The 27,257-nt window shown below is 45.1% G+C and overlaps 1 protein-coding gene across 3 annotated transcripts in view; it reads left to right on the top strand.

Moving 5' to 3' along the window:
• The first annotated feature begins 353 nt into the window (after positions 1-353).
• Positions 354-27,257, top strand: part of LOC130358751 (retinol dehydrogenase 7-like) — a 44,284-nt gene continuing 17,380 nt past the window's right edge. Inside the window, exons 1-2 of one of the 3 annotated variants that reach the window (XM_056562484.1) lie at positions 354-841; positions 26,360-26,427. The gene's annotated coding sequence lies outside the window, so the exon portion shown is untranslated. Of the gene's footprint in view, positions 842-26,359; positions 26,428-26,642; positions 26,893-26,921; positions 27,165-27,257 lie in introns of those variants that run through there. The other 2 variants (XM_056562485.1, XM_056562486.1) reach the window with 2 other exon arrangements.

Here is a 27,257-nt window from a genome sequence, read left to right as displayed (position 1 = left end):
GTTAGGGACCCACTCTTAATAGGTGGCCTTGACGTGGCGAGTGGGTTTTTACTTTTTGATCAAAATGTATAATAACAGCCTGTTAGTTTTTTTTTATTTATGCTGAGAAGCAAGTAGATCAAAATACAAATGGTGGATGTGCGGCTATGTTTCTTTTTCTCTATTTTAGTTTTACTAATACATTGTACTACTACTGTAGTGCACTGCATTATCCTGTCAACATAAAACTGAAAGAGGACCTATCCGGCCCCGCCAGAGACAGAGCTGAGTAGGCACAAATACATGGCATACCTTCAGTAGGCCTTCTGCTGCCATGGAAACCCATCCATGTCCCAGCAATCGTTTCAACCGGGTGCCAATGAGGAGGCAGGTGTCCAGAAACCACATAAATACCATTAGCACAATTTCACCACAGCATCTAAGGAGTTAACCTACAAGAACCGGACATTTCTCTGTTCCTGGCTCTTAGAGGAGGAGGCCCTGCTGTCATACAACAGCTGAGTTCCTGCAATATTTGGCCCAGGAGATGAGTGCATGGCTACTTCTGCCCCATCAACCAAAAGACTCATTGTGGTCATTAAAGGGTTAAGTTGGTACGAAATCTCTGGAGCCATGTTCTCTGCCTTTATAAATCTCCTCCCTTTAGGAACCACTCCAAGTTTTGGGAAGAAAACACAGGCACGGCTTTCAGTGCAACCAATCTCATATAAGAACAACCTAAACAATTGCTCAGTGTGATCTAAAAAGTCCACTACTGATATCCTGTTTACTAAGGCATTTCAGGTCAACTCTTTTACATAACGCTTCACGGGCCGTTTTGCTCTCGAACTAGACTATAAAGGTAAGAATTTTTTTATTTTTATAAATGTATGGTTAGTATACAGTAATAGAAGAACTGTACGAGAATAGCAAAGAAAACAGAGGTTCAGAAGAACGAAGTACGTGGTGGGTTGGTACATAGTATACATAAAATCTGTCCTGATATGATGGTGGATTTCCTCTCACATGTTACATTTCTGAAAATGTAACAGCTGTAAGCGGTTTCATGTTCAACATACCTTTATACTGTACTTTTATACTATTTGCACATATTACACAGCTGAGACATATTTGCTTGTACCAACTGTATCAATAGAGATTTGATAATAAACACATATAAAGATAGTGAATTATCTTTTTAGTGTAGAACCGTGTTTCCTAACCAGGGTGCCTCCAGCTGTTGCAAAACTACAACACCCAGCATTCCCGGACAAATTGCCTATGACCCAACAAAAATAGTTAATAGCCGGCTACATCAAACTAATAAGGCGATTTTTCTTTAACTAATACATTTTAGTTTCCAGATCAAATATAGGAGAAATTAATTCATTTCACTTCTATTTTAAAGATTTTGTTACGTGGCAGCCTTGCGCTAAATAATAATAATAATGATGATTATAATCATGTTTTCTCATGTCATTCTGCACACAATACACAGGTACAGTATAGTGCTCATGAACCTCTGTGGAAGATGGCCACATGCATGATGCAGATGTAATGTCCCAGTACTGATACATGGTCCTGTACTACCTGTAGGCCCTGTCAGGTTGAGTCCCTCAGTGACCTGGGGGCTCCCTGCAGGGTCTCCCCCTGTTGTCTCTCTGTTGGTTTAATAAATGTGTGTATGTTCCTTTAATACATAGACAGGATCCCTATGTCTAGATCAGGGGTCCTCAAACTTTTTAAACGGGGGGCCAGTTCACGGTCCCTCAGACCGTTGGAGAGCCAGACTACAGATAAAAAATAAAATTTAAAAAACATAAACAAATTCCTATCCACACTTATATATCTTATTAGTGGACTACCCCTTTAAGTATGCAGCACAGTTCCCCCCACATTAGGTTGGCAGTATTGATCCCCCACATTAGGTTGTAGTTCCCCCACATTAGGTGCAGTACAGTTCCCCCACATTAGGTGCAGTACAGTTCCCCCATATTAGGTGCAGTACAGTTCCCGCACATTAGGTGCAGTATAGTTCTCCACATTAGGTGCAGTATAGTTCCCCCACATTAGGTGCAGTATAGTTCCCCCACATTAGGTGCAGTATAGTTCCCCCACATTAGGTGCAGTATGTTCCCCACATTAGGTGCAGTAGAGCTCCCCACATTAGTTGCAGTAGAGCTCCCCACATTAGGTGCAGTATACTTCCCCTCATTAGCTGCAGTATGTTCCCCCACAGACATACAGCCTCCAGCCATACAGTGTATGGCTGGAGGCTGTATGCCTGTGTACTGCCCCACTTCAGTGCTCCTACCACCACTCCTCCAGTCCGGCCATAGCAGTAAATCCCGGGACCGGAGGAGCGGTGGTCGGAGCACCGAAGCTGACGTGCTGCTGGTAACACTTACCAAGCTGGCCAGTGCAAGTCCTCATTGCTGCTCCGCTCCTCCGCTCTCCATTGCTATGAGCGCACGCACGGGACATCAGTGACGTCCCTGCATGCGCCACCTTCCCGGTGCTGACACAGGGATGTCCTTAGGCAGCGGTGGGCCGGATAAATCTCCTCGCGGGCCGCATGTGGCCCGCGGGCCATTGTTTGAGGGCCCCTGGTCTAGATAGTCCACAGGACCTGTGGATGTCTCAAGGACCTGTGAGTAAGCCTGTCACATGTTATGTTATGCAGTTACATGATTTCTTGTAACCTGTACTCCCAGAGAGCACCTGCTTAACCTATGACCTACAGCTTGACCAATGGGCTTTAGTCCAGCCCCCCACTATATAAAGGGGTGGCCATTACAGTTTCTCTGAGATTCCATCTGCTCTTGGATCTTACTATCTAATCTGAGAACAAGTTCTTGCTGAGGCAGCAAGCACCAGAGGCCTTAAAGTCAAGTGATCAGCATCTGGAGTACCACAAAGCAACAAGTCTCTCCAGTAAGCCTACAAGTCTATGTCTGCTGTCACTACAAATAATCAAGTCAAGTCTAATTACAAGTCAAAGTCAAGTTTATTACAAGTATTGGTCAAGCAAGCTGTGAGCTCCTCTGGGTCCTGGCCACCTCTCTGGGAATTCTGGTCTTAGCTGTGAAGATAATTACACCTGTCTTCTACTCAGTAAAGCATCTGTTTATCCATAACTTGTAATCTTTATTCACTAATAGCCCGTGGGATAGCGGAGAATCTATGCATCCATGTGGTGTTACGGAACCCGAAAACCACACTGGTGCCACAAAAACAAAAGGGTTAATACCATCCGACCCCCAGGGTTAATAATAGAGATGAGCGAACTTTTAAAAAATCTGATTCGGCCGATTCGCCAAATTTTTCCGAAAAAGTTAGTTTTAATCCGAATTTTTTCATGGCGAATCTATATTAAAAAAGGCTATTTCTAGCCTACATACAGCCTCAATAGGGGTATAGAACACTTTGCTGTGTTCTAAAACGCATATGGAGTGTGCTGGGGCAGTGAAATAATACTGTTATTCAGAATAACATGCAGATTACCGGCATCGCTTTTAGAATCACTGCCGCACAGCAGCACAATGACAGAGCTAGGTGGTGGCATCAGTGTGAGGAGACCATATAGTGGCTGAATGACACAGCGTGGAGGTGTTAGCAGCATGAGGACACCATATAGTGGCTGAATGACACAGCTTGGATGAGGCTGAAGCATGAGGACACCATATAGTGGCTGAATGACACAGCTTGGAGGTGCTGGCAGCATGAGGACACCATATAGTGGCTGAATGACACAGCATGAAGGTGTCGGTAGCATGAGGAGACCATATAGTGGCTGAATGACACAGCGTGGAGGTGTTGGCAGCATGAGTAGGCACTAGGTCTTCACAATCCCTAAAATTAAAAGATTCATTTAGAAATTTAAACCGAAGATTTTGGATAGCGGGTGCTACCTGTGATAAAATTTGAATTTCCCAGAAACAGGCCCCACAGCGGCATCAGCAAACCATATATTGCCTGAATGACACAGCCTGGAGTTGGCTGATGCATGAGTACACACCAGGGCTTCACAATCCCCACAAAAAAACACAACAATTTTTGAAATTTTAGAAGAAGATTTTGGATAGCGGGTGCTGCCTATGATAAAATTTTAATACCCAGGCCCAGCAGCAGCATCAGTAAACCATATATTGCCTGAATAGCACAGCCTGGAGTTGGCTGATACATGAGTATACACCAGGGCTTCACACTCCCTAAGAAAAAACACAACAATTTCACCCCTAAAATTAAAAGGTGAACTTTGAAATCTCTATTGAAGATACATTTTAGGTAGTGCTACCATCCAAAAATTTAAGGCCCAAGCCCAGAAGCATCAGTATGCCAAGTAATTCCTGAAAGACGCAGGCGCAGGCATGAGCAGTACACCCAAGGGTTTCATAACCCCTTTACTTTGCAAGATCAATGTTGAAATTTAAATAAAGCTTGTGCTAAATATCACAAAATTTGAGGGCCAAGGCCAGAAGCATCATTAAGTAAATTAGGTCTGGATAAAAACAGTCAGGAAAAGGCATCTGCAGTACACCGGGGGATTTAATAAGCAATATGATTGAAATATCATTTAATTTGAGGATTTTAATTATTTAACTCAAGATCACCTGATAGCAGATTCTAGACTATACAGTGTATAAATGCCACATCCTTGAGGTGGCTGAAGCAATGGGAAGCCATTATGACTCACACACATAGGAAATAGGTACATCCAAAGAAGCAACAAGTAATTAATTTGAGGATTTTAATTATGTAACTCAAGATCAACTGATAGCAGATTCTAGACTATACGGTGTCTGAATGCCACATCTTTGAGGTGGCTGAAGCAATGGGAAACCACTATGACTCACACACATAGGAAATAGGTCCATCCAAAGAAGCAAAAAGTAAATCCTTTGAGGATTTTAATTATTTAACTCGAGATCACCAGAAAGCAGATTCTATCTCAGAAATTCAGACAGACACTCCAATTTAAATAGAAAGTAAAAATGACAACCTTTAGACACTCTCATTAAAAGTGGATAACAGTGTTGAGTCACATGACACATCAGTCAGCTGTAGCCCAGTTAAATCAAATAAAGGCTTGCACAAAATTGAGATTCCCACAATAAAGAATAGACTGAATAAAAAAAGGCTAACTTCAGTGTTTATTAAAAGGTGTACTAGAAGAATTCAATAGTTCTCTCAGTCAGAAGAAAACATTAAAGTTATTTTAGGTATGTTGTCTGACGAAATACCTTTGTGTTATAACAAGTGCATATCCAAGAGTCCAGAAGACTCTATAATGCATGACGGTGTACCACAAAAAGACATTCTTCTCTAAAGTAATGTGTTCTGACATAAAGAAGCAGAGTTCATCCCTCACCGTGTTATTTTGGAAAAATTTCAATTAAAAAATCACACACAACAAGTGTTCCATGGTGTCTTGGTTAATACTCTGGAAAATTCAAGTTAACTTCTGAGAAAATTATCAGAAAATTTGAAAAAACTATAACCCAAGAGGGTTTAATAACCCATACATTGCACCATAAATTTTGAAATTTAAATTAAGCATGTATGTATCTACTCCAAAAATCCCAAAATGTAAGGCCCAAGACCAGAAGCATCAGTAATCCAAGTAGGTCCTGAAAGACACAGTCAGGAAAAGGCATCAGCAGTACACAAGAAGATTTCATAACACCTAAGATTGAAAGATCAATGTTGAAATCGCAATTAAGCATGTATGTAAGCTAGTGCAAAACATCCAAATCTAAGGCCCAAGCCCAGAAGCATCAATAAGCCAAGTAGTTCCTGAAACACACAGTAAGGAGCAGGCATCAGCAGTACACAAGAGGGTTTCATAACCCCTTACATTGAAAGATCAAAGTTTACATTTCTATTAAGCATGTATTTATCTCATGCTAAACATCCAAAAATTTAAGGCCCAAGCCAAGAAGCATCAGTAAGCCAAGTAATTCCTGAAAGACACAGGAGCAGGCATCAGCAGTACACCCAAGGGTTTCATAACCCCTTTACATTGCAAGATCAATGTTGAAATTTGCATTAAGCATGTATTTAGCTACTGCTAAACTTCCAAAAATGAAAGGCACAAGGCCAGAAGCATCAGTGAGGCAAGTATTTCCTGAAAGAGAAACAGGATGAGTCAGGAGCAGGCATTCGCAGTACCCAATAGGGTTTCATAACCCCTTACATTTAACCCCTTAAGGACCAAGGACGTACCGGTACGTCCTTGGTCCTGCTCTTCTGACATAACGCGGGGTTACACAGTAACCCCGCGTCATATCATGGCGGGCCCAGCGTCATAGTGAAGCCGGGACCCGCCTCTAATAGCGCGCAGCACCGATTGCGGCGCCGCGCGCTATTAACCCTTTAGCCGCGCGCTCAAAGCTGAGCCGCGCGGCTAAAAGTGAAAGTGAAAGTTCCCGGCTAGCTCAGTCGGGCTGTTCGGGATAGCCGCGGCTAATCGCGGCATCCCGAACAGCTGACAGGACAGCGGGAGGGCCCCTTCCTGCCTCCTCGCTGTCCGATCGCCGAATGACTGCTCAGTGCCTGAGATCCAGGCATTAGCAGTCATCCGGCAGAATCGTTGATCACTGGTTTCTTATGAGAAAAATTCCAAAGTCCAAAATAGTGCATTTTTGGTCACTTTTTATATCATTTAAAAATGAATAAAAAGTGATCAATAAGTCCTATCAATGCAAAAATGGTACCGTTAAAAACTTCAGATCACGGCGCAAAAAAATGAGCGCTCATACCGCCCCATACATGGAAAAATAAAAAAGTTATAGGGGTCAGAAGATGACAATTTTAAACGTATTAATTTTCCTGCATGTAGTTATGATTTTTTCCAGAAGTACGACAAAATCAAACCTATATAAGTAGGGTATCATTTTAATCGTATGGACCTACAGAATACATATCAGGTGTCATTTTTACCGAAAAATGTACTACGTAGAAACGGAAGCCCCCAAAAGTTACAAAACAGCGTTTTTTTTTCAATTTTGTCGCACAATGATTTTTTTTCCCGCTTCACCATAGATTTTTGGGCAAAATGACTGACGTCATTACAAATTAGAATTGGTGGCGCAAAAAATAAGCCATCTTATGGATTTTTAGGTGTAAATTTGAAAGAGTTATGATTTTTTAAAGGCAAGGAGCAAAAAACGAAAATGCAAAAACGGAAAAACCTCCGGTCCTTAAGGGGTTAAAGATCAATGTTGAAATTTGCATTAAGCATGTATTTAGCTACTGCTAAACATCCAAAAATTAAAGGCTCAAGGACCGAAGCATCCGTGAGGCAAGTAGTTCCTGAAAGACAGAGGATGAGTCAGGAGCAGGCATTCGCAGTACCCAAGAGGGTTTCATAACCCTAATTGATAACCCAAGAGGGTTTCATAACCATAATTTGGAAGTGTTGGTGTAGCAGCATGGTGAATCTACTCTGAGGCATCTGGCATTGGTGGCTGGAAATCCTGGCTGATCCATCCCTGATTCATCTTCACAAAGGTCAGTCTCTCCACATTTTTCGTGGATAGACGAGTTCGCCTTGGGGTGACTATGGCCCCAGCCGCACTAAACACCTGCTCTGATGGCACACTACTGGCCGGGCAGGACAGCTTTTCCAGGGCAAACTCTGCTAGTTGCAGCCATAAATCAAGTTTGGCTGCCCAGAAGTCCAGCGGATCTTCAATGTTTGTTGGCATGGCCATGTCAAGGTATGCCACCACCTGCTGGTTCAGGTCCTGCTCCATGTCTACCTGCTGCTGTTGAGTTGCTTCACTATGTGGGTGAAGAAAGCTACTCATCAGCGACTGTAGACTCAGGCTGCTGCTGATGGAGCTGGTACTGCTCCTGCCACCCCTCCCCTCCCCACCGCCATGGCAGTGAAAGCTGAGCGCAGAGGTCCCCCCGAGTCAGACCTGCGAGTGGATGGACCATGTCGCCGATAGGCATCGGCCAACTGACTACGTAGGATCTCTCTGTAGTAGGTCAGTTTGTCCTCCCTCTCAGTGGGTGTAAAAAAAGGCCCCCATTCTGGGACGGTAGCGAGGGTCCAATAAGTTGGAGAGCCAGAAGTCATCCCGCTGACAAATTTTGACAATTTGGGGGTCACTAAGCAAGCAACTGAGCATGCATTGTGCCATTTGCACCAGTGACTTGGAGGGACTACCTGCTTCCATCTCCACTGCATACTGCCACTGTGTGTCTGGGTCCTCTGTCTTGCCTTCCTCATAACCCTCTAGCTCCTCTGGCTGCTCCTGCTCCACCTCTCTGGTCCGTTGACTAGAAACACCGGCCATCTCATCCAACCTAAACTGTGCTCCACTCTGCCCCTCATCCTCCTCCTCCAGTTCAGCCCCCACAGGGCTCATGTAGCCTTGAGATGTAGGCACAACGTCTCCATTGCCGTGACCAGCCATTGTTTCAATCATTTGTTGTAGGAAATGTAGGAGTGGAATTACGTCGTTCATGCCGTAATCCAGGCGACATACAAATAATGTGGCTTCCTCAAAGGGCCTCAGCAAACAGCAGGTGTCACATATGAGCTGCCACTGGTTCACATTGAAGTTACACAGGGGAGTACTCCTATCTGCTTGGATCATCAAGAAATCGGTGATGGCTTTTCTTTGTTCGTATAGTCTGTTCAACATATGGAGGGTGGAATTCCAACGTGTGGCAACGTCACAATTAAGAATTTGTTGTGGGATACCGTTCTGACGCTGCAGCTCAAGGAGGGTGTGCTTTGTGGTGTACGAGTGGCTGAAGTGCATTCACAATTTCCTTGCCATTGTCAGGATGTTTTGCAAATGGGGTGAAGATGTCAGGAAGTGCTTGAGAACCAGATTTAATACGTGAGCCATGCAGGACGCATGTTTCACCACTTCCTTGTCGCAGCGCGGACACGCGGTCACCATGGTTCCCATTTCCAGATTTCATGGAGTAAGCCATACTTGGATTTCTTGACGAATGAATTTTATCAGTTCCACCCCTGTGTGACTCCGTTCGCCAAGGCAAACCATGTGAAGAACAGCTTGACATCGCCGTGCCCTACACACATGGTACAATGAAGAGCCACCGAGATTTGTACGTGCAGTGGAGGCCAAGGACACGGTGGAGGATGAGGAGGCAGAATCTCACACTGTCCCAGGACCAACTGCCTGAGAGCAAGAGCATGGAGGTGGAAGAGGTGTGACCTGTCCAAGTTGCTGTTGTGGCTGTGCAGGAACCACATTTATCCAGTGGGCCGTAAAAGACAAGTATTGTCCCTGCCCGTAGTTACAACTCCACATGTCGGCGCTGCCGTGAACTTTTGAACACACCGACAGGCTCAAGCACTGGCCCACCTTCCCTTCTACAAACTTATGCAGACCTGGTACTGCCTTATTCGCAAAGAAATTACAGCTTGGGACTCTCCACCTCGGTTCATCACAAGCCATCAATTCTCTGAAAGGTGCAGAGTCCACCACTTGAAAAGGGAGGGACTGCAGCGCCAGCAACTTTGACAGGAGCACATTCAACTTCTGCGCCGTTGGATCAGTGGGCGCATACTGTTGTCTCTTGGACATGGCTTCGCCGATGGATTGTTGGCAGAATGGCTGACTAAAAGCGGGAGAAGCAGGAGCATCTGGAGCGACAGAAGGAGGGTTTGACATACAGCTCCCTTCGGCTGAGGTGGTGGAGCCTTGGCTGGATGAAGGAGGGAGCGGATGGCCACTGGGTCATGCAGCAGGCTGGACCACTACATCAGAGCCACGGTTCTCCCAGGCCGCTTTATGGTGGCGAAGCATGTGTTGACGCAGGGCCATGGTGCCGACATTGGGAACCTGGCCACGCTTCACCTTCTGCCGACAAATCTTGCATGTGGCTACGTGAACCTCCTCCGGATGCCTGATGAAAAACTGCCACACCGCCGAGTAGCTGATTTTCCCACCTACAGTCTGCACTAATTGACTGCTACTGGCGCCGTCTCCAGGAAGCCCTGTTCCACTACCTCCCGGAAAGGTAGGCTGCTGCGAAGAAGGTGGTCTCCCCCGGGCACGTTTGGCTCCAGAATTTCCACTCCTGCCACCAAGCTGACTGCCAACCGTGCTACCGCCTTGCTGGCTCAGCTGCTGCCTCAAGGGCAACCTGCAACTCTCTTCTCATGATGATGATGAAGCCCCTTCTGCCCCCGGCTCCCAATTGTGATCAGCTTCATCTTCATCAACAGATGTCTGCATGTCACTGATGTCCTCCTCAGATTCCCCAAGAGTGTCTGCTTCAGGACCCTGAACCCTGGCAACACCGCCTCCCACGTCACTCTCCGCATCACTACTTGGCCGCCTAGCGGAGCAAGCAGCGCATGTCTCTTCCCTTCTTGGCTTGACAGTAGCTGCTGACTGTCCTCTATTAGACTGTCCTCAGTGAATAGTGGAGCTGAACCCACAGCATAAGATACTTCTCTAGGAGAGGAAACAGCATAGGACAAAGGCAATGGGAGGACGGGGATGGCTCCCGGGCCATGCCAACTGAGGGTTGTGTCTGAGGAACCCGCCGACTGTTGACTGGGGGTGTCAGATGTCACTTGTGATGAGGTGGATGAGTGTGTTAACCAATCGAAAACGGCAGATGGGTTGCTGGTCGAGACACGACCGCTGGCTGATAACGGAAGCTCAGGCCTCTCGCTGCGACTCCTGCTGCCACTCGCCCCTAGTCTGCTGCCAACTCTGCCTGAACTATTTAGGCCTCTGCCACTCCTCTGTGCACGTCCTGAAACTTCTCTGCCTGACATGCTTAGTGCGTATATGAGGTTATTACAATATGCTTCACTACTCTTTAAACAGTATTTGTCTAGAAGAGCAGGTGATTACTTTTGGCTGCCCTTTCACAATATGTAGGCCCTTGACAGATTAACAGGTACAAAATGGTACACTAATTAGATGTACCTATGCGGTATGCACTGATGAGGGCAGAAAAATGTGCAACACTACTCAGAAAAAATCTGTATTTTTGTAAAACACAAGCCGGTGAGTACTATTGTTTGGACTTTCACAGTATGTAGGCCCTTGACAGATTAACAGGTACAAAATGGTACACTACTTGGATGTACATATACGGTATGCACTGATGAGGGCAGAAAAATGCGCACAATACGCAGAAAAAAATCTGTATTTTTGTAAAACACCAGCCAGTGAGTTCTATTGTTTGGACTTTCACAGTATGTAGGCCCTTGACAGATTAACAGGTACAAAATGGTACACTACTTGTATGTATGTATGCGGTATGCACTGATGAGGGCAGAAAAATGTGCAACAATACGCAGAAAAAATCTGTTTTTGTTAAACACCAGCAGGTGATTACTTTCGCAAGGACTTTCCCTGTATCTAGACTTGTTACAGATACAAAATAGTAGACTGCTTTGATGTAGGCATGTGATATGCACGTATGAGGGCAGACAAATACACTACAGTCCGCTGAAAAAACTTGTTTGTGAACAGCGGCAGGACACAACAGTGCAGCACCACAAAAAAGGAAAACAGGGATTAAACCCTAAATTGCACTCTGTCACAGAGTGTTAAGAATGGTGTGCACTGGTTTTTATACAGTCTACACACAATTCTAACCAGCAGATGATTTGTGGAGCAAAAAAAGCACAGAATTGCGCTGAAAAATAAGGTGATAAGATGGTTCATAAAGTTCAGGCAGCTTGTTGATATGAATGAGGCAACAAAAAGCTATCTTTCCCTCTCTGATGTAATGCTCAATAATGTGAATAGGAGGTTTATATATCGTAAGATCCTTCTCAGTGAGAACACCAAAGCACTGCACTCCTGTCTGTCCGCAATGCTGATGTGACTAGCAGTTGCAGTGGTACGCTGTGGTATAAGCAATTCACACACGCAGCCCACTCTCTCTCTCTCTGAGTGCATGGATGAAATGAGCAGCAGCAAGATGGCTGACGATTATATAGGGCTGTGACATCGCAGGGGTCAATGAATGCTGATAGGCTGCATCTCGCATGTGATTCAGGGTCATCCCGCCTACCTCCCTTCCCGACGTACTTTCCCGCCCTTCCATAATCCCCTGCCCCATGTACTCACACGTGGATCCGCCATTTTTGGTATCCTTTAGCCGGGAACGCTGTATATGGAATTTAATGAAGCGATTTGCGCGATAGAATCGCGGCGATATTCGCATTCGTTGCAAATCGAATATTTCATGAAATTCGTAATGAATTCGGATTCGTCAGCTTCAATTCGCTCATCTCTAGTTAATAACATTAGATCCCACCACTCTAACCACAACACCAGTGGTCCCGCCATACACCGGTGGTTACCACACAGAGGTACAGTGTAGGACTCATGGTCATGGACCTCTGTAGAAGATGGACATGCACAGTGAAGAGTTATACAATATGTATACCACTGCAGCATGCATATGGCCAGCTTCAATATAGGTCTACAAACCTCATACTATACCTCTATGTACAGTGAGGCAAAAAAAAGTATTTAGTCAGCCACCAATTGTGCTAGTGAGGCTTGTAATTTTCATCATAGGTATACCTCAACTATGAGAGACCTAATGAGGCAAAAAAAAAATCCATAAAATCACATTGTCTGATTGTCTTAAAGAATTTATTTGCAAATTATGGTGGAAAATAAGTATTTGGCCACCTACAAACAAGCAAGATTTCTGGCTTTCACAGACCTGTAACTTCTTTACAAGTCTCCTCTGTCCTCGTTACCTGTATTAATGGTCCCTGTTTGAACTTGTTATCAGTATAAAAAACACCTGTCCACAACCTCAAACAGTCACACTCCAAACTCCACTATGGCCAAGACCAAAGAGATGTCGAAGGACACCAGAAACAAAATTGTAGACCTCTCCCTGAGGAAGCTCGATGGAGCGAAACATATGTAGGGGGTGGTATGTCCCTTGGTAAGATCTATCATGCTTGTTTGATACTGGATGTTACTTTGTTTATGCACTTTATTAATATCATACTACCTCAAGGCATATATACGGTGTAAATGTATAATTGTATCAGCCTGCTTATATCTACATATACCTTAATATAGTTATGGTCCCAGGTACATGCCTTTTAATGGTGTTATCATTTCTTTGTGCCATCACTCATTTTACATGTTTTTTAATATATGTGCTTTGTGTCAATAAAGATTGTATTGCTACATTTTTCTACCAATATATTTGTACTAGTATTTTTTCTTTGGGACTGTGGGAACAATTATTAGAAAATGGAAGACATACAAGACCACTGATAATCTCCCTCGATCTGGGAGAACCACACGGGGGGACCTAGTAAATGACCTGCAGAGAGCTGGGACCAAAGTAGCAAAGGCTACAATCAGTAACACACTACGCCGCCAAGGACTCAAACCATGCAGTGCCAGATGTGTCCCTCTGCTTAAGCCAGTACATGTCCGGGCCCATCTGAAGTTTGCTAGAGAGCATTTGGATGATCCAGAAGAGTATTGGGAGAATGTCATATGGTCAGATGAATAGTGTTGCTCGCGAATATTTGCAATGTGAATTTTATTCGCGAATATCGCATATTCGTGAATTCGCGAATATTCGCGAATATAGCACTATATATTCGTAATTACGAATATTAATTATTTTTTTTTTTAATTATTATTATTTTTTTATCACAGTACACATCACAGTGATCATCCCTCTCTGCTTCCAGCTTGTGTGGTGTGGCGTGCGAATTTTCGCATATGTGAAAATTAGCATATGCGAATTTATGCATGTGCTAATTTATGTATATGCTAATTTTCGCATATGCTAATTTTCGCATATGCGGAAAAAAAACGCGAATATTACGAATATGCAAATTTTGCGAATATATTACGAATATTCGTCCATATATTAGCGAATATTCGCAAATTTGAATATGGCCTATGCCGCTCAACACTACAGATGAAACCAACGTAGAACTTTTGAGTAAAAACTCAACTCGTGATGTTTGTAGGATAAAGAATGCTGAGTTGCATCCAAAGAACACCATATCTGCTGTGAAGCATGGGGGTGGAAAAATCATGCTTTGGGGCTGTTTATCAGCAAAGGGACCAGTGACGACTGATTGTGTAAAGGAAAGAATATGGGGCCATGTATCATGAGATTTTGAGTGAAAACCTCCTTCAATCAGCAAGGGCATTGAAGATGAAACGTGGCTGGGTCTTTCAACATGACAATGATCCCAAACACACTGCCCGGGCAACGAAGGAGTGGCTTCGTAAGAAGCATTTCAAGGTCCTGGAGTGGCCGAGCCAGTCTCCAGATCTCAACCTCATAGAAAACCTTTGGAGGGAGTTGAAAGTCCGTGTTGCCCAGTGACAGCCCCAAAACATCACTGCTCTAGAGGCGATCTGCATGGATGAATGAGCCAAAAAAACAGCAAAAGTGTGTGAAAACCTTGTGAAGACTTACAGAAAACGTTTAAGCTCTGTCATTGCTAGAGATGAGCGAATTAAATATGACGAATCCAAATTCATTACGAATTTCATGAAAAATTCGATTTGCAGCGAATGCGAATATCGCCGCGATTCTATCACGCAAATCACTCCATTAAAGGAGATGTCTGGTGCAGACTTTTTCTATTCCATCCTGCCCGGGCTGCAAAAAAAGACAAAACAAACTTTCACTTACATTCCTACGTTCCCCCAACAGCTGATCAGTCGGCCGGACTGTTTACTTCCTACTTCCCTTAGCCCGGTACGTCACACGGCGCTTCAGCCTATCACCGGCCGAGGCGGGACATCACTGCGGGCGGTGATAGGCTGAGACTGAGGCCCTATGGTCGTCAACGTCATATTACCTGTGGAATTGTCACAAGAACCCAATAAAACAGCTTGGAGTGATAAAAATTAACCAAAACTGATTAAATGAAACATTTGCACTTTCACAGTCAGGGGGGCACAGAGAGGCAAGGAATGGAAGAGGTAGTATCTCACCTGGTGGAGGACCGACAGCTCCATTTTAAGACACAAGTACAAGCTTTTTCACTGCAGCCACTTCTAGCTTTATATGCCCACTTATCCAATGGCACAGAAGCTGAATGTACTCCTGTCCAAGTTGCTGATACTGCAGTCCCTCCATTTTCAAGTGTGCTGAAAAGCAGGGGCTGGAACAGGTGGTAGGTCGCCTCACGGCGGACCGCCAACTCGATGCTCACCAGAATGGGTAATCAAAAAATTTAAATAAATTCAAATTAAATAAAATAAAAATTACATTAAAAAAATCTGTCACATCCAGATGCTCTGCGGCAGTGATTCCACTTGTGATGCCAGTAATCTGCATGTCATACAGAATAACAGTATTATTTCACGAACACAGCACACTCCCTATGCGTGGTAGGACAAAGCAAAGTGTTCTACACCCCTATTGAGGCTCTCTGTAGGCCAGAAATAGCCATTTTTAATAGCAATTCGCCGCAAATAAATTCAACCCGAACCTAATTTTTTCGGAAAATTCGGCAAGTCAGCCAAATCAAATTTTTCAAAAATTCGCTCATCTCTAGTCATAGCCAGCAAAGGGTATATAACAAATTATTGAGATGAACTTTTGTTATTGACCAAATACTTATTTTCCACCATAATTTGCAAATAAATGCTTTAACCCCTTAAGGATCGGGGTATTTTCCGTTTTTGCATTTTCGTTTTTTGCTCCTTGCCTTTAAAAAATCATAACTCTTTCAATTTTGCACCTAAAAATCCATATGATTGCTTATTTTTTGCACCACCAATTCTACTTTGTAATGACATCAGTCATTTTGCCCAAAAATCTACGGTGAAACAAAAAAAATCATTGTGAGACAAAATTGAAAGAGAAAAACGCTGTTTTGTAACTTTTGGGGGCTTCCGTTTCTACGTAGTAAATTTTTCGCTAAAAATGACACCTTATCTTTATTCTGTAGGTTCATACGATTAAAATGATACCCTACTTATATAGGTTTGATTTTGTCGTACTTCTGGAAAAAATCATAACTTCATGCAGGAAAATTAATACGTTTAAAATTGTCATTTCTGACCCCTATAACTTTTTTATTTTTCCATGTATGGGGCAGTATGAGGGCTAATTTTTTGCGCCGTACCATTTTTGCATTGATAGGACTTATTGATGATTTATTGATATAAAAAGTGACCAAAAATGCACTATTTTGGACTTTGGAATTTTTTTGCGCGTACGCCATTGACCGTGCGGTTTAATTAACTATATATTTTTATAATTCTGACATTTCCACACGCGGTGATACCATATATGTTTATTTTTATTTACACTGGTTTTTTTATGGGAAAAGGGGGGGTGATTCAAACTTTTAATAGGGGAGGGGTTAAATGATCTTTATTCACTTTTTTTTCTCACTTTTTTTTTACAGTGTTATAGCTCCCATAGGGACCTATAACACTGCACACACTGATCTTTTACATTGATCACTGGTTTCTCATAAGAAACCAGTGATCGATGATTCTGCCGCTTGACTGCTCATGCTTGGATCTCAGGCACTGAGCAGTCATTCGGCGATCGGACAGCGAGGAGGCAGGTAGGGACCCTCCGGCTGTCCTGTAAGCTGTTCGGGATAGCCGCGGCGAAATCGCGAAACCCACTGAGCTAACCGGCATACTTTCACTTTAGACGCGGCGTTCAACTTTGAACGCTGCGTCCAAAGGGTTAATAGCGCGCGGCACCGCGATCAATCCTGCGCGCTATTAGCCACGGGTCCCGGCCATTGTTAGAGGCTGGGCCTGACCTGCTATGACGCCGGGCCATAGATCGGGAGCGGACACATGACGTTCCAGTACGTCATGTGTCCTTAAGGGGTTAAAGGGGTACTCCGGTGCATACACATCTTATCCCCTATCCAAAGGATAGGGGATAAGATGCCTGATCGCGGGAGTCCCGCAGCTGGGGACGCCCGCGATCATGCATGCGGTACCCCGTTTGTAATCAGTGCCCGGAGAGTCGGCGGCATGTGAAGTCACGCCCCTGCCCCCGTGTGACGTCACGCTCTGCCCCTCAATGCAAGCCTACGGGAGGGGGCGTGATAGGTATCACGCCCCCTCCCGTAGGCTTGCATTGAGGGGCGGAGCGTGACGTCACACGGGGGCGTGACGTCACATGCCGCCGACTCTGAGGTCGAGTGTAATCAGACCCGGAGAGAACACGCTCCGGGCACTGATTACAAATGGGGTGCCGTTTGATCGTGGGCGTCCCCAGCTGCGGGACTCCTGCGATCAGGCATCTTATCCCGTATCCTTTGGATAGGGGATAAGATGTGTAAGCACCGGAGTACCCCTTTAAAAATCAGATAATGTGATTTTATGTTTTTTTTTTCTCATTATGTCTCTCATAGTTGAGGTGTACCTATGATGAAGATTACAGGCCTCTCTCATCTTTTTAAGTGGGAGAACTTGCACAATTGGTGGCTGACTAAATACTTTTTTTCCCCACTGTACAAGGAAAGATGATCCAGCACTTTACGAAAACTTGCAGCTTTATTGGGTTCCGTATCAAAAGACTTCACACTGTAAAAACGATCACTCCACTGTCATGCGCGTTTCAAGCGCATGCACGCTCTTCATCGGTGAAATGCGCTTGAAATGCGTATGACAGTGGACGGACATGCCTGCATGCGAATCTCATCCTGTCACTCACCCTAGTCCTCTGCCACCTCCTCTCCTGCCTCTCTCCTCCTGCGTGCATGTCCCCATCTCCTAGGTTGCGCACGCGCCTGAGCTTTAAGACTTAAAGGACCAGTACGCCCTTAATTATGTGCTCACCTGTGTCTCCTCTATAAGTGTCTGCTCCTCCCCCACATCCCTGTTGCCTTGTGCCATTGAGAAAGCAGTACTTTGTTTTGCCTTGCCTTGTTACTGACCTCCTGCTACGTTCCTGGCCTTGCTCCTGTGCCACCTGCCTACTGACCTTCTGCTTCGTTCCTGACTACGCACCAGTGCCGCCTGCCTAGACCTTCTGCTATCCTGACTACGAGTTGCTGTTCTCCTTCTGTACCTCGAATCTCCTTAGCCGCCTGTGTGGTCTAGTCGTGCCAGGGGTAGCGACCTGGGTGTCGCCTGCCGCAGCAAGTCCATCCAGCTTTGCGGCGGGCTCTGGTGAAAACCAGCGGCACCTGAGACTCTGCTCCCTGGTACGGCTTGCGTCATCTGCCACATAGGTCCAGCGGATCTGTTACCCAGAGAGTTCCTGTATACTGAACAGTGAGTGTTACAGTAAGATCCGGACATGGATCCCGCTGAGGTACCCCTTTCTGAAATTGCGGATCTTCCCTCCGTTGTGGTACGTTAGTCGCAGCAGTTGGCCTCACAGGTGCTGCAACTCTCTCAACTTACAGCTATGATGCAACAGCTTTTGGCCTTGTAACATCAGCAGCACCCGCAACCTGTCCCATTCCCTCCTCCAACTCCTGCAGTGGTTTCTGGCTCCCAGCTACGTCTACCATTACCCTCTAAATATGACGGTGATTCCAAGTTATGCAGAGGCTTTGTTACACAGTGCTCCATGCATTTGGAGCTCATGTCCGATGGAACGTGCTAAGGTGGCCTTTGTTAGGCTGGGTTCACACCAAGTTTTTCAAATATGGTAACCGTATACGGTTTTCCGCAAAAAAACGTATACGACCGTATCCGAAACTGTATGCATAGAGAATGCATTGTAAACCGTATTCCAAATGTTGTGTACGGTTGCATCCGTTTTGCCTCGGATACGGTTTTGCCGATTTTTCAACCGTAGGCAAAAACGCTGTCGACCACGTTTTTGCCTCCGGTTGGAAAACCGTATGCGAATTGTATGCGGTTCTTTTAACATTGTTGTCTATGAGAACCGTACACAGAATTTCAGAATACAGTTGCACACGGTTTTTCTAATCCGTTTTTGGAGTTGACACATGCGCAGTTTGGAATTTCAATAGAACAATAGTAACTTTATTAAATTGCTGGAAAACTAATTCCAACAAAATAGCAAAACCGTTGGCAAAAACTGATGCAAACGGATAGAACCGTACGGGGAAAAACCGTATACGTTTTAATTTGGAGTCATACGGTTGTATAAGGTTGCATACAGTTTTTGCAATACGTTTTTTAGCGGAAAACCGTATACGGTAACCGTATTTGAAAAACGTGGTGTGAACCCAGCCTTATTAGCCTACTGTCCGGAAAAACCCTGGCCAGGGCTACACCCCTTCGGAACCGCGGTAATCCGGTAGCTAACAATTTGACGGCTTTTCTGACAGAATTTTGCAGTGTCTTTGAGGAACTTGCACGTGCCTCTTCTGCTGAGACGGCTTTGCTGAACCTATGTCAAGGGAATTCTTCTGTTGGTGACTACGTGGTTCAATTCCGCACTCTTGCCTCAGAAATAGCATGGATTGATGAGGCCTTGTGGAAGTGCATCGTTCCCGTTTCACGCAAGAGGAGAGATCATGACAACGCAGTGAGATTTTGTGCTTGTATTGTGCTAGCCCAGAACACTTCCTCAAAGACTGTTCTGTTCGTCCTAAGTATCCAGGAAAATGCTTGCACCTAGGGAACGTAGGATAGGTGTCCCTAGGTGTGACTACCACCTCTCTTCGCTTTACCATTTCTGTACAAGTCTTTGCTTCTGCCAAGTCTTCCTTCAGCTCTACAGCATTTTTGGATTCTGGATCCGCAGGTGACTTTATTGATGCTTCTTTGGTCCACAAATATCATCTTCCTGTTTACTCAGCTTGCCAAGCCTTTGTTCATCTTTTCTGTTACTGGACAAAATTTGGACTGTAAGGTGTTATTCCGTACTCGTCATGCAAGTGGGAGTCTTGCATAAAGAAAAGATTGAATTCTTTGTACGGCCTCACTGTACTTCTGAGCTTCTTCTTGGCCTTCCTTGGCTCCGACGTCACTCTCCACAACTAGATTGGAGAACTGGAGAAATTATTCACTGGGGACAGTTCTGTCAAAATCTTTGTCTCAGTTCTGTCCAGCCTAAAGTTGTTTCTCTCGCATTCTGCATGAAGCAGGCTGAGTCTCTGCCTCCACATGGTCCTTATGATTGCCCTATAGATTTACTGCCTGGAATAACTCCTCTTCATGGAAGAATTTACATGTTATCGGTTCCTGAGACCAAAGCCATGGCAGAGTATATCCAGGAGAACCTCCAAAAGGGATTTATCCATAAGTCCTCTTCTGTTGCCGGAGAAGGTTTCTTCTTTGTAGGGAAGAAGGATGGCTCACTCCGTCCATGTACAGTGGTCCCTCAACATATGATATTAATTGGTTCCAGGAGAACCATCATATGTTGAAACCATCATATGTCGAGTACATATGTCTATGTAAAAATGATAATTGGTTCTGGGGCCTTGGAACCATTGTATGTTGAATACATATCTCTATGGGAAACTGCTAATTGGTTCTGGGATGACCATTGTATGTGGAGTGTATGGGGAGTGTTTAACCCCTTAAGGACCGGAGGTTTTTCCGTTTTTGCATTTTCGTTTTTTGCTCCTTGCCTTTATAAAATCATAACTCTTTCAAATTTACACCTAAAAATCCATATGATGGCTTATTTTTTGTGCCACCAATTCTACTTTGTAATGACGTCAGTCATTTTGCCCAAAAATCTATGGTGAAGCGGGAAAAAAAATCATTGTGCGACAAAATTGAAAAAAAAACCGCTGTTTTGTAACTTTTGGGGGCTTCCGTTTCTACGTAGTACATTTTTCGGTAAAAATGACACCTGATATGTATTCTGTAGGTCCATACGATTAAAATGATACCCTACTTATATAGGTTTGATTTTGTCGGACTTCTGGAAAAAATCATAACTACATGCAGGAAAATTAATACGTTTAAAATTGTCATCTTCTGACCCCTATAACTTTTTTATTTTTCCTTGTATGGGGCGGTATGAGGATTCATTTTTTGCGCCGTGATCTGAAGTTTTTAACGGTACCATTTTTGCATTGATAGGACTTATTGATCACTTTTTATTCATTTTTAAATTATATAAAAAGTGACCAAAAATGCACTATTTTGGACTTTGGAATTTTTTTGCGCGCACGCCATTGACCGAGCGGTTTAATTAATGATATATTTTTATAATTCGGACATTTCCGCACGTGGTGATACCACATATGTTTATTTTTATTTACACTGTGTTTTTTTTTATTGGAAAAGGGGGGTGATTCAAACTTTTAATAGGGGAGGAGTTAAATGATCTTTATTCACTTTTTTTTTTTCACTTTTTTTTTGCAGTGTTATAGGTCCCATAGGGACCTATAACACTGCACACACTGATCTTCTATGTTGATCACTGGTTTCTCATAAGAAACCAGTGATCAACGATTCTGCCGGATGACTGCTCATGTCTGGATCTCAGGCACTGAGCAGTCATTCGGCGATCGGACAGCGAGGAGGCAGGAAGGGGCCCTCCCGCTGTCCTGTCAGCTGTTCGGGATGCCGCGATTAGCCGCGGCTATCCCGAACAGCCCGACTGAGCTAGCCGGGAACTTTCACTTTCACTTTTAGCCGCGCGGCTCAGCTTTGAGTGCGCGGCTAAAGGGTTAATAGCGCACGGAGCCGCGATCGGCGCTGCGCGCTATTAGAGGCGGGTCCCGGCTTCACTATGACGCCGGGCCCGCCATGATATGACGCGGGGTTACTGTGTAACCCCGCGTTATATCAGAAGAGCAGGACCAAGGACGTACCGGTACGTCCTTGGTCCTTAAGGGGTTAACAAACCAGGGTGCCTCCAGCTGTTGCACAACTACAACTCCCAGCATGCATGTACAGCCATTGACTGTCTGAGCATGCTGGGAGTTATAGTTTTGCAACAGCTGGAGGCACACTGATAGGGAAACATTGATGTATGGGGTGTATAGTGTGTATATGTATTGTATGTGATGTGTGACATCGCATACAGTACTGTACAGTTCTTTAAATACCTTCAGGGGAGACAGAATGTCCTCCATTACGATCCCGCCGACTACAGCTCTATAGGAAAGGAAGGGGAGGGCAGCCAGCAGCTCATTGGATGCCTGCAGCAAGATGCTGCAGGCTATTGGCTATGGCTGCACTGGGGGGGCGGGGCTTACACGGAGCTCACAGTGGAAGCCTGCAGTGAGTTAGCAGGACAGCATGTGAGTAACAGGAGGCAGCACGGGGCACATTAAACAACTATCTGTCAGATGCTGAAGTTGTCAGCGCTGTCAGATAGCTGTTGGTACGATGGCCCCAACACACAGCAGCATCGTATGTTGATGCTGCCTTCAACATACGATGGGCTCTGAGAGGCCATCATATGTTGAAATGATCATATGTCGGGGCCATCATAAGTCAAGTGGTCACTGTACTGACTACAGGGGACTCAACAAAATCACGGTCAAAAGCCGTTATCCACTTCCTTTTATCTCTGAACTTTTTGACAGTCTCTGAGGAGCCAAGGTCTTCACCAAGTTGGACTTGCGAGGAGCATATAATCTCATCCGTATGCGCGAGGGAAATGAATGAAAAACGGCCTTCAATACTCGTAATGGACATTTTGAGTATCTCGTGATGCCCTTCGGTCTCTGAAATGCTCCCGACATTTTTCAGGAATTTTTCAATGACATTTTCCGAGATCTTCTCTACACCTGTGTTGTCGTTTACCTAGATGACATCTTGATCTTCTCTATTTACTTAGTGGAGCATCCAACTCATGTTCGTCAGGTTCTTCAACACCTGAATCATCTTTATGCCAAAATGGAGATATGTCTATTCGAGAAATCTAGTCTCCCGTTTCTCGGCTATATTGTTTCTCATCAAGGTCTGCAGATGGATCCAGATAAACTGTCTGCGGTATTGGATTGGCCTCGTTCTTCTGGCATACGGGCTATTCAACGCTTTCTGGGATTCGCTAACTACTATGGTCAATTTATCCCACATTTCTCTTCTTTGGTTGCCCCGATTGTGGCTCTCACTAAAAAGGGCTCTAATCCCAAGTCATGCCCTCCTGAGGCTGAACAGGCCTTCACCCATTTAAAGTCTGCATTTTCCTCTGCTCCCGTGCTTTCTAGACCTGATCCGGAGAAGCCCTTCTCTTTGGAGGTTAATGCGTCTTCTGATGGAGCCGAGAAACCCAGAGTTCTGACCCAGAGACACGCCAAGGGCAAGACTATAACTTGTCATTTATTTTCCAAGACTTTCTCTCCTGCTGAAAGGTACTACTCCATTGAAGATCAAGAACTCCTCGCCATTATGCTTGCCTTGGAGGAATGGCAACATTTATTGGAAGGGTCTTCTCATCCGGTCAGCATCTACACAGACCATACGAATCTTCTGTACTTGTAGCCCGCTCAGGGATTGAATCCTCACCAGGCAAGGTGGTCTTTGTTCTTTTCTAGATTCAATTTCTACATTCATTTCTGTCCAGCTAACAAGAACATAAGAGCTGATGCTAGCTCCAGGTCCTCTGACGTCATAGGTTTGGACTGCACGCCAAGGCATATTATTCCTCCAGATCGCTTGATTTCTGTCGCTCCAGCCGAAATTCAGCAAGGCCCTCCTGGAAAATCCTTTGTGCCCGCCAGATTGAGACGCAAGATACTGAAGTGGGGTCATTTTTCTCTGTTGGCAGGTCATCCTGATGTACGTAAGACTTTACTCCTTATTTCTTGGCATTACTGGGGGCCGCATCTTGAACGTGATGTTTCTGATTTTGTCCGTTCCTGTGATACTTGTGCCCATGACAAAACTTCTTGGCAGAAACCAGCTGGACTCTTGCAGCCTTTGCCCATTCCGGAGACTCCCTGGTCCCACATCGCCATGGATTTTATCACCGATCTGCCTCCTTCCCAGAATAAAACAGTCATTTTGGTTTGGTCGATCGGTTTTCCAAAATGGCTCATTTCATCCCTCTTCCTGGCCTCCCATCTGTTCCACAGCTAGCTAAGTACTTCTTGCTCCATATCTTTCGTCTACATGGTCTTCCATAGCATAATTTTTCGGATCGCGGAGTTCAGTTTGTTTCAAAATTCTGGCGAGCTCTTTGTACCAGTCTGGACATCAATTTGGACTTCTCCTCTGCCTACCACCCTCAGTCCAATGGCCGGGTGGAGAGGATTAATCAAATTTTAGAGACTTATCTTCGTCGTTTTGTTTCAGCGCGCCAGGACGATTGGGTCTACCTTCTCCCTTGGGCGGAGTTCTAATATAATCATAAGGATTCCGAGTCTACAAAGTCTTCTCCCTTTTTGTTGTTTATGGACTCCATCTCCATTCCCCTCTTCCTCTTCCAGTCTCTTCCGGTGTGCCAGCTGTTGATTAGCTTGTTCGGGACTTCTCTACCATTTGGCAACAAACTCGACAATCTCTTTCTCAGGCCTCCACACGCATGAAGGCACAAGCTGATAGGAGTAGAATATCTCCACAGCCCTTCTCTCCTGGTGATAAGGTTTGACTTTCCTCAAAATATATTCAGTTCAAGATACCCTGCTACAAACTCGGTTCTCACTATCTTGGTCCCTTCCAACTGTTACAAAAAATGTATCCTGTCTCTTACAAACTCTGTTTACCTGCTACTTTACGTATTCCTAATTCTTTCCATGTTTCTCTCCTCAAGCCTCTTGTCATAAACCGGTTTTCACAAAAGCATCTTCTCCCGACGCCAGTCTCCGGCTCTTCTGATGTCTTTAAGGTCAAAGAGGTTCTTGCCGCCAAGACCATGAGAGGTAAAAAAATTTCTTGGTTAACTGGGGAGGTTATGGTCCTGAGGAGAGATCTTGGGAGCCAGAGGAGAATACCCTGGATTGTGACCTTCTCAGGAAATTTCTGAAATGCAAAAGGAGGGGGAGACCAAAGGGGGGGTACTGTTACGGTCTGCGCTCCGGCCGCCTGTGCTGGCCGTGAGCACATTTCCCTGTCATCTACTGCTGCCAGCGGGGCTGGGGTTCGCATTGAGGGACACGCCCACATGCGAATCCCAGCCAGTCACTCACCCCGGTCCTCTGCCACCTCCTCTCCTGCCTCTCACCCCCGGCACGCATGTCCCCATCTCCTAGCGCATGCACCTGCCGGAGCTGTAAGATTTAAAGGACCAGTACGCCCTTAATTATGTGTTCACCTGTGTCTCCTCTATAAGTTCCTGCTTTCCCCCCACATCCCTGCCGAATCTTTGTTGCCTTGTGCCATTGAGAAAGTGTTACTGTGTTTTGCTTTGCCTCGTTACTGACCTCCTGCTATGTTCCTGACCTTGCTCCTGTGCCGCCTGCCTACTGACCTCCTGCTTTGTTCCTGACCATGCACCAGTGCCGCCTGTCCAGACCTTCTGCTATTCTGACTATGAGTTGCTGTTCTCCTTCTGTACCTCGAATCTTCTCAGCCGCCTGTGTGGTTGAGTCGTGCCAGGGGTAGCGACCTTAGACTCCATTCCCTGGTATGGCCCGCATCATTTGCCACACAGGTCCAGTGGATCTACTACCCAAAGAGCTCCTGTCTACTGAACAGTGAGTGTTACAGGTATCATTGTAGTTGCATGGACCTGCGTAGTAAAGATAACATATTATTTTTCCCAAGAAGTGCACTGAGTAGAAACAAAACTTTACGAAATTTGCAGTTTTTTTTTTCAGTTTTGCCCCTCGTCTTTTAAAGGGGTAGTCCAGTGGTGAAAAACGTATCCCCTATCCTAAGGATAGGGGATAAGTTTGAGATCGCGGGGGGCCGACCGCTGGGGCCCCCTGCGATCTCACTCTACGGGGGCCAGGCTCTCCGGCCAGATAGCGGGTGTTGACCCCCGCATGAAGCGGCGGCCGACACGCCCCCTCAATACATCTCTATGGCAGAGCCGGAGATTGCCGAAAGCAGCGCTTCGGCTCTGCCATAGAGTTGTATTGAGGGGGCGTGTCGGCCACCTCTTCGTGCGGAGGTCGACACGCCCCCTTCCCGCGGGCTGTCGGGGCTCCGTACAGGAGATCGCAGGGGGCCCCAGCGGTCGGACCTCCCGCGATCTGCAACTTATCCCCTATCCTTAGGATAGGGGATAAGTTGTTCACCACTGGGTCACCACTGGACTACTCCTTTAAGAGCTATAACACTTTGATTTTTTTCATCTACATAGCCAAACGATGGTTAGTTTGTGGTACAACAAATTGCACTGTGTAATAATTAATTTTGTTTTTACACAGTGCAATTAACGGTAAAACAGACATGTATATGTAGTTTTTATATTATTGTACAATTATTTTTTTTTTTTTTAAGTTAAACTGTGTCCATACATTACTGATCTTGAATAATATCCTGTATTATACTCCAGGGTGGTACTCAATTTTCTGCTGGTGGAGTCACTGTGTATATACATTACATTACTTATCCTGTACTGATCTTAATTTTTATCTTGTATTGTATTTCAGAGCAGTCACTGACAAAAGAGAACCTGGAAAGCATCAAGTCGGCTTCCAAAGTTTCCTCAGAAGACTAGGTAAATGACCTGCTCCTTCCATGATAAGTAATGTAATGTGACCTTGCATTCACCGCAATAGTTAGATTTTGCACAGTGGGTATCAATCATTGCACAAAATATAACAATTGCAGTGAATGCAAGGTCACATTACGTTATATCCTGTATTATTCTCCAAAGCTGCACTCACTGTTATGCTGATGGATTCACTGTTTACATACATTACATTACTTATCCTGTTGGGCTTAGGGAGAGGAAGGCAGGAACTTCAGCTGTATGGGGCACCCAAAAAAAGTTTAACTGTGGAATACATTAGTACTGTGGGCGGCAGATGCGGCTTCTGGTTTTCGGATGTGGATACGGCTTCTGCTTTCTATACTTACAGAGGTAGGAGGAGTAAGCACAGAAAGTCTTTGGGCACTCAATTCAGCCTGTCTTTCTAGTGCCCAACACCTTGATGCACTGACTTCCCCTCTCTTTGTAAAGGTATGTCAAGAGTGTGGTGCGTGTGCAACGATGAGGCAGCTGGTGCAAGCATACCTACTCCAATCTTTTCCAATTCCATTGGGGACAGAGGGGTCTGGAGAAGATAGAGGAGTCTGGGGGACAGAAGAAAGAGAGGTCTGGGATACAAAAGGGTCTGCACTACAGAGGGGTCTGGGCCAAATGTAATGTATGACTTAATGGTGCCTACACAGGCTGAAGAGAGCCCCTCATCCTGACCTCACACACACAGTCTGCGCACTACAGTCGAGAAGGTGAGCTGAACATTACATTCATTTATACTTCTATATACCTCTGCACGTGGCCAGCTTTTATAGAGGTCCACTAGCCTTATACTGTACCTCTAT

The sequence above is a fragment of the Hyla sarda genome, chromosome 2, assembly GCF_029499605.1.
Source record: "Hyla sarda isolate aHylSar1 chromosome 2, aHylSar1.hap1, whole genome shotgun sequence".
Lineage (NCBI taxonomy): Eukaryota > Metazoa > Chordata > Amphibia > Anura > Hylidae > Hyla > Hyla sarda.
This window is presented reverse-complemented; position numbering and strand designations above follow the sequence as displayed.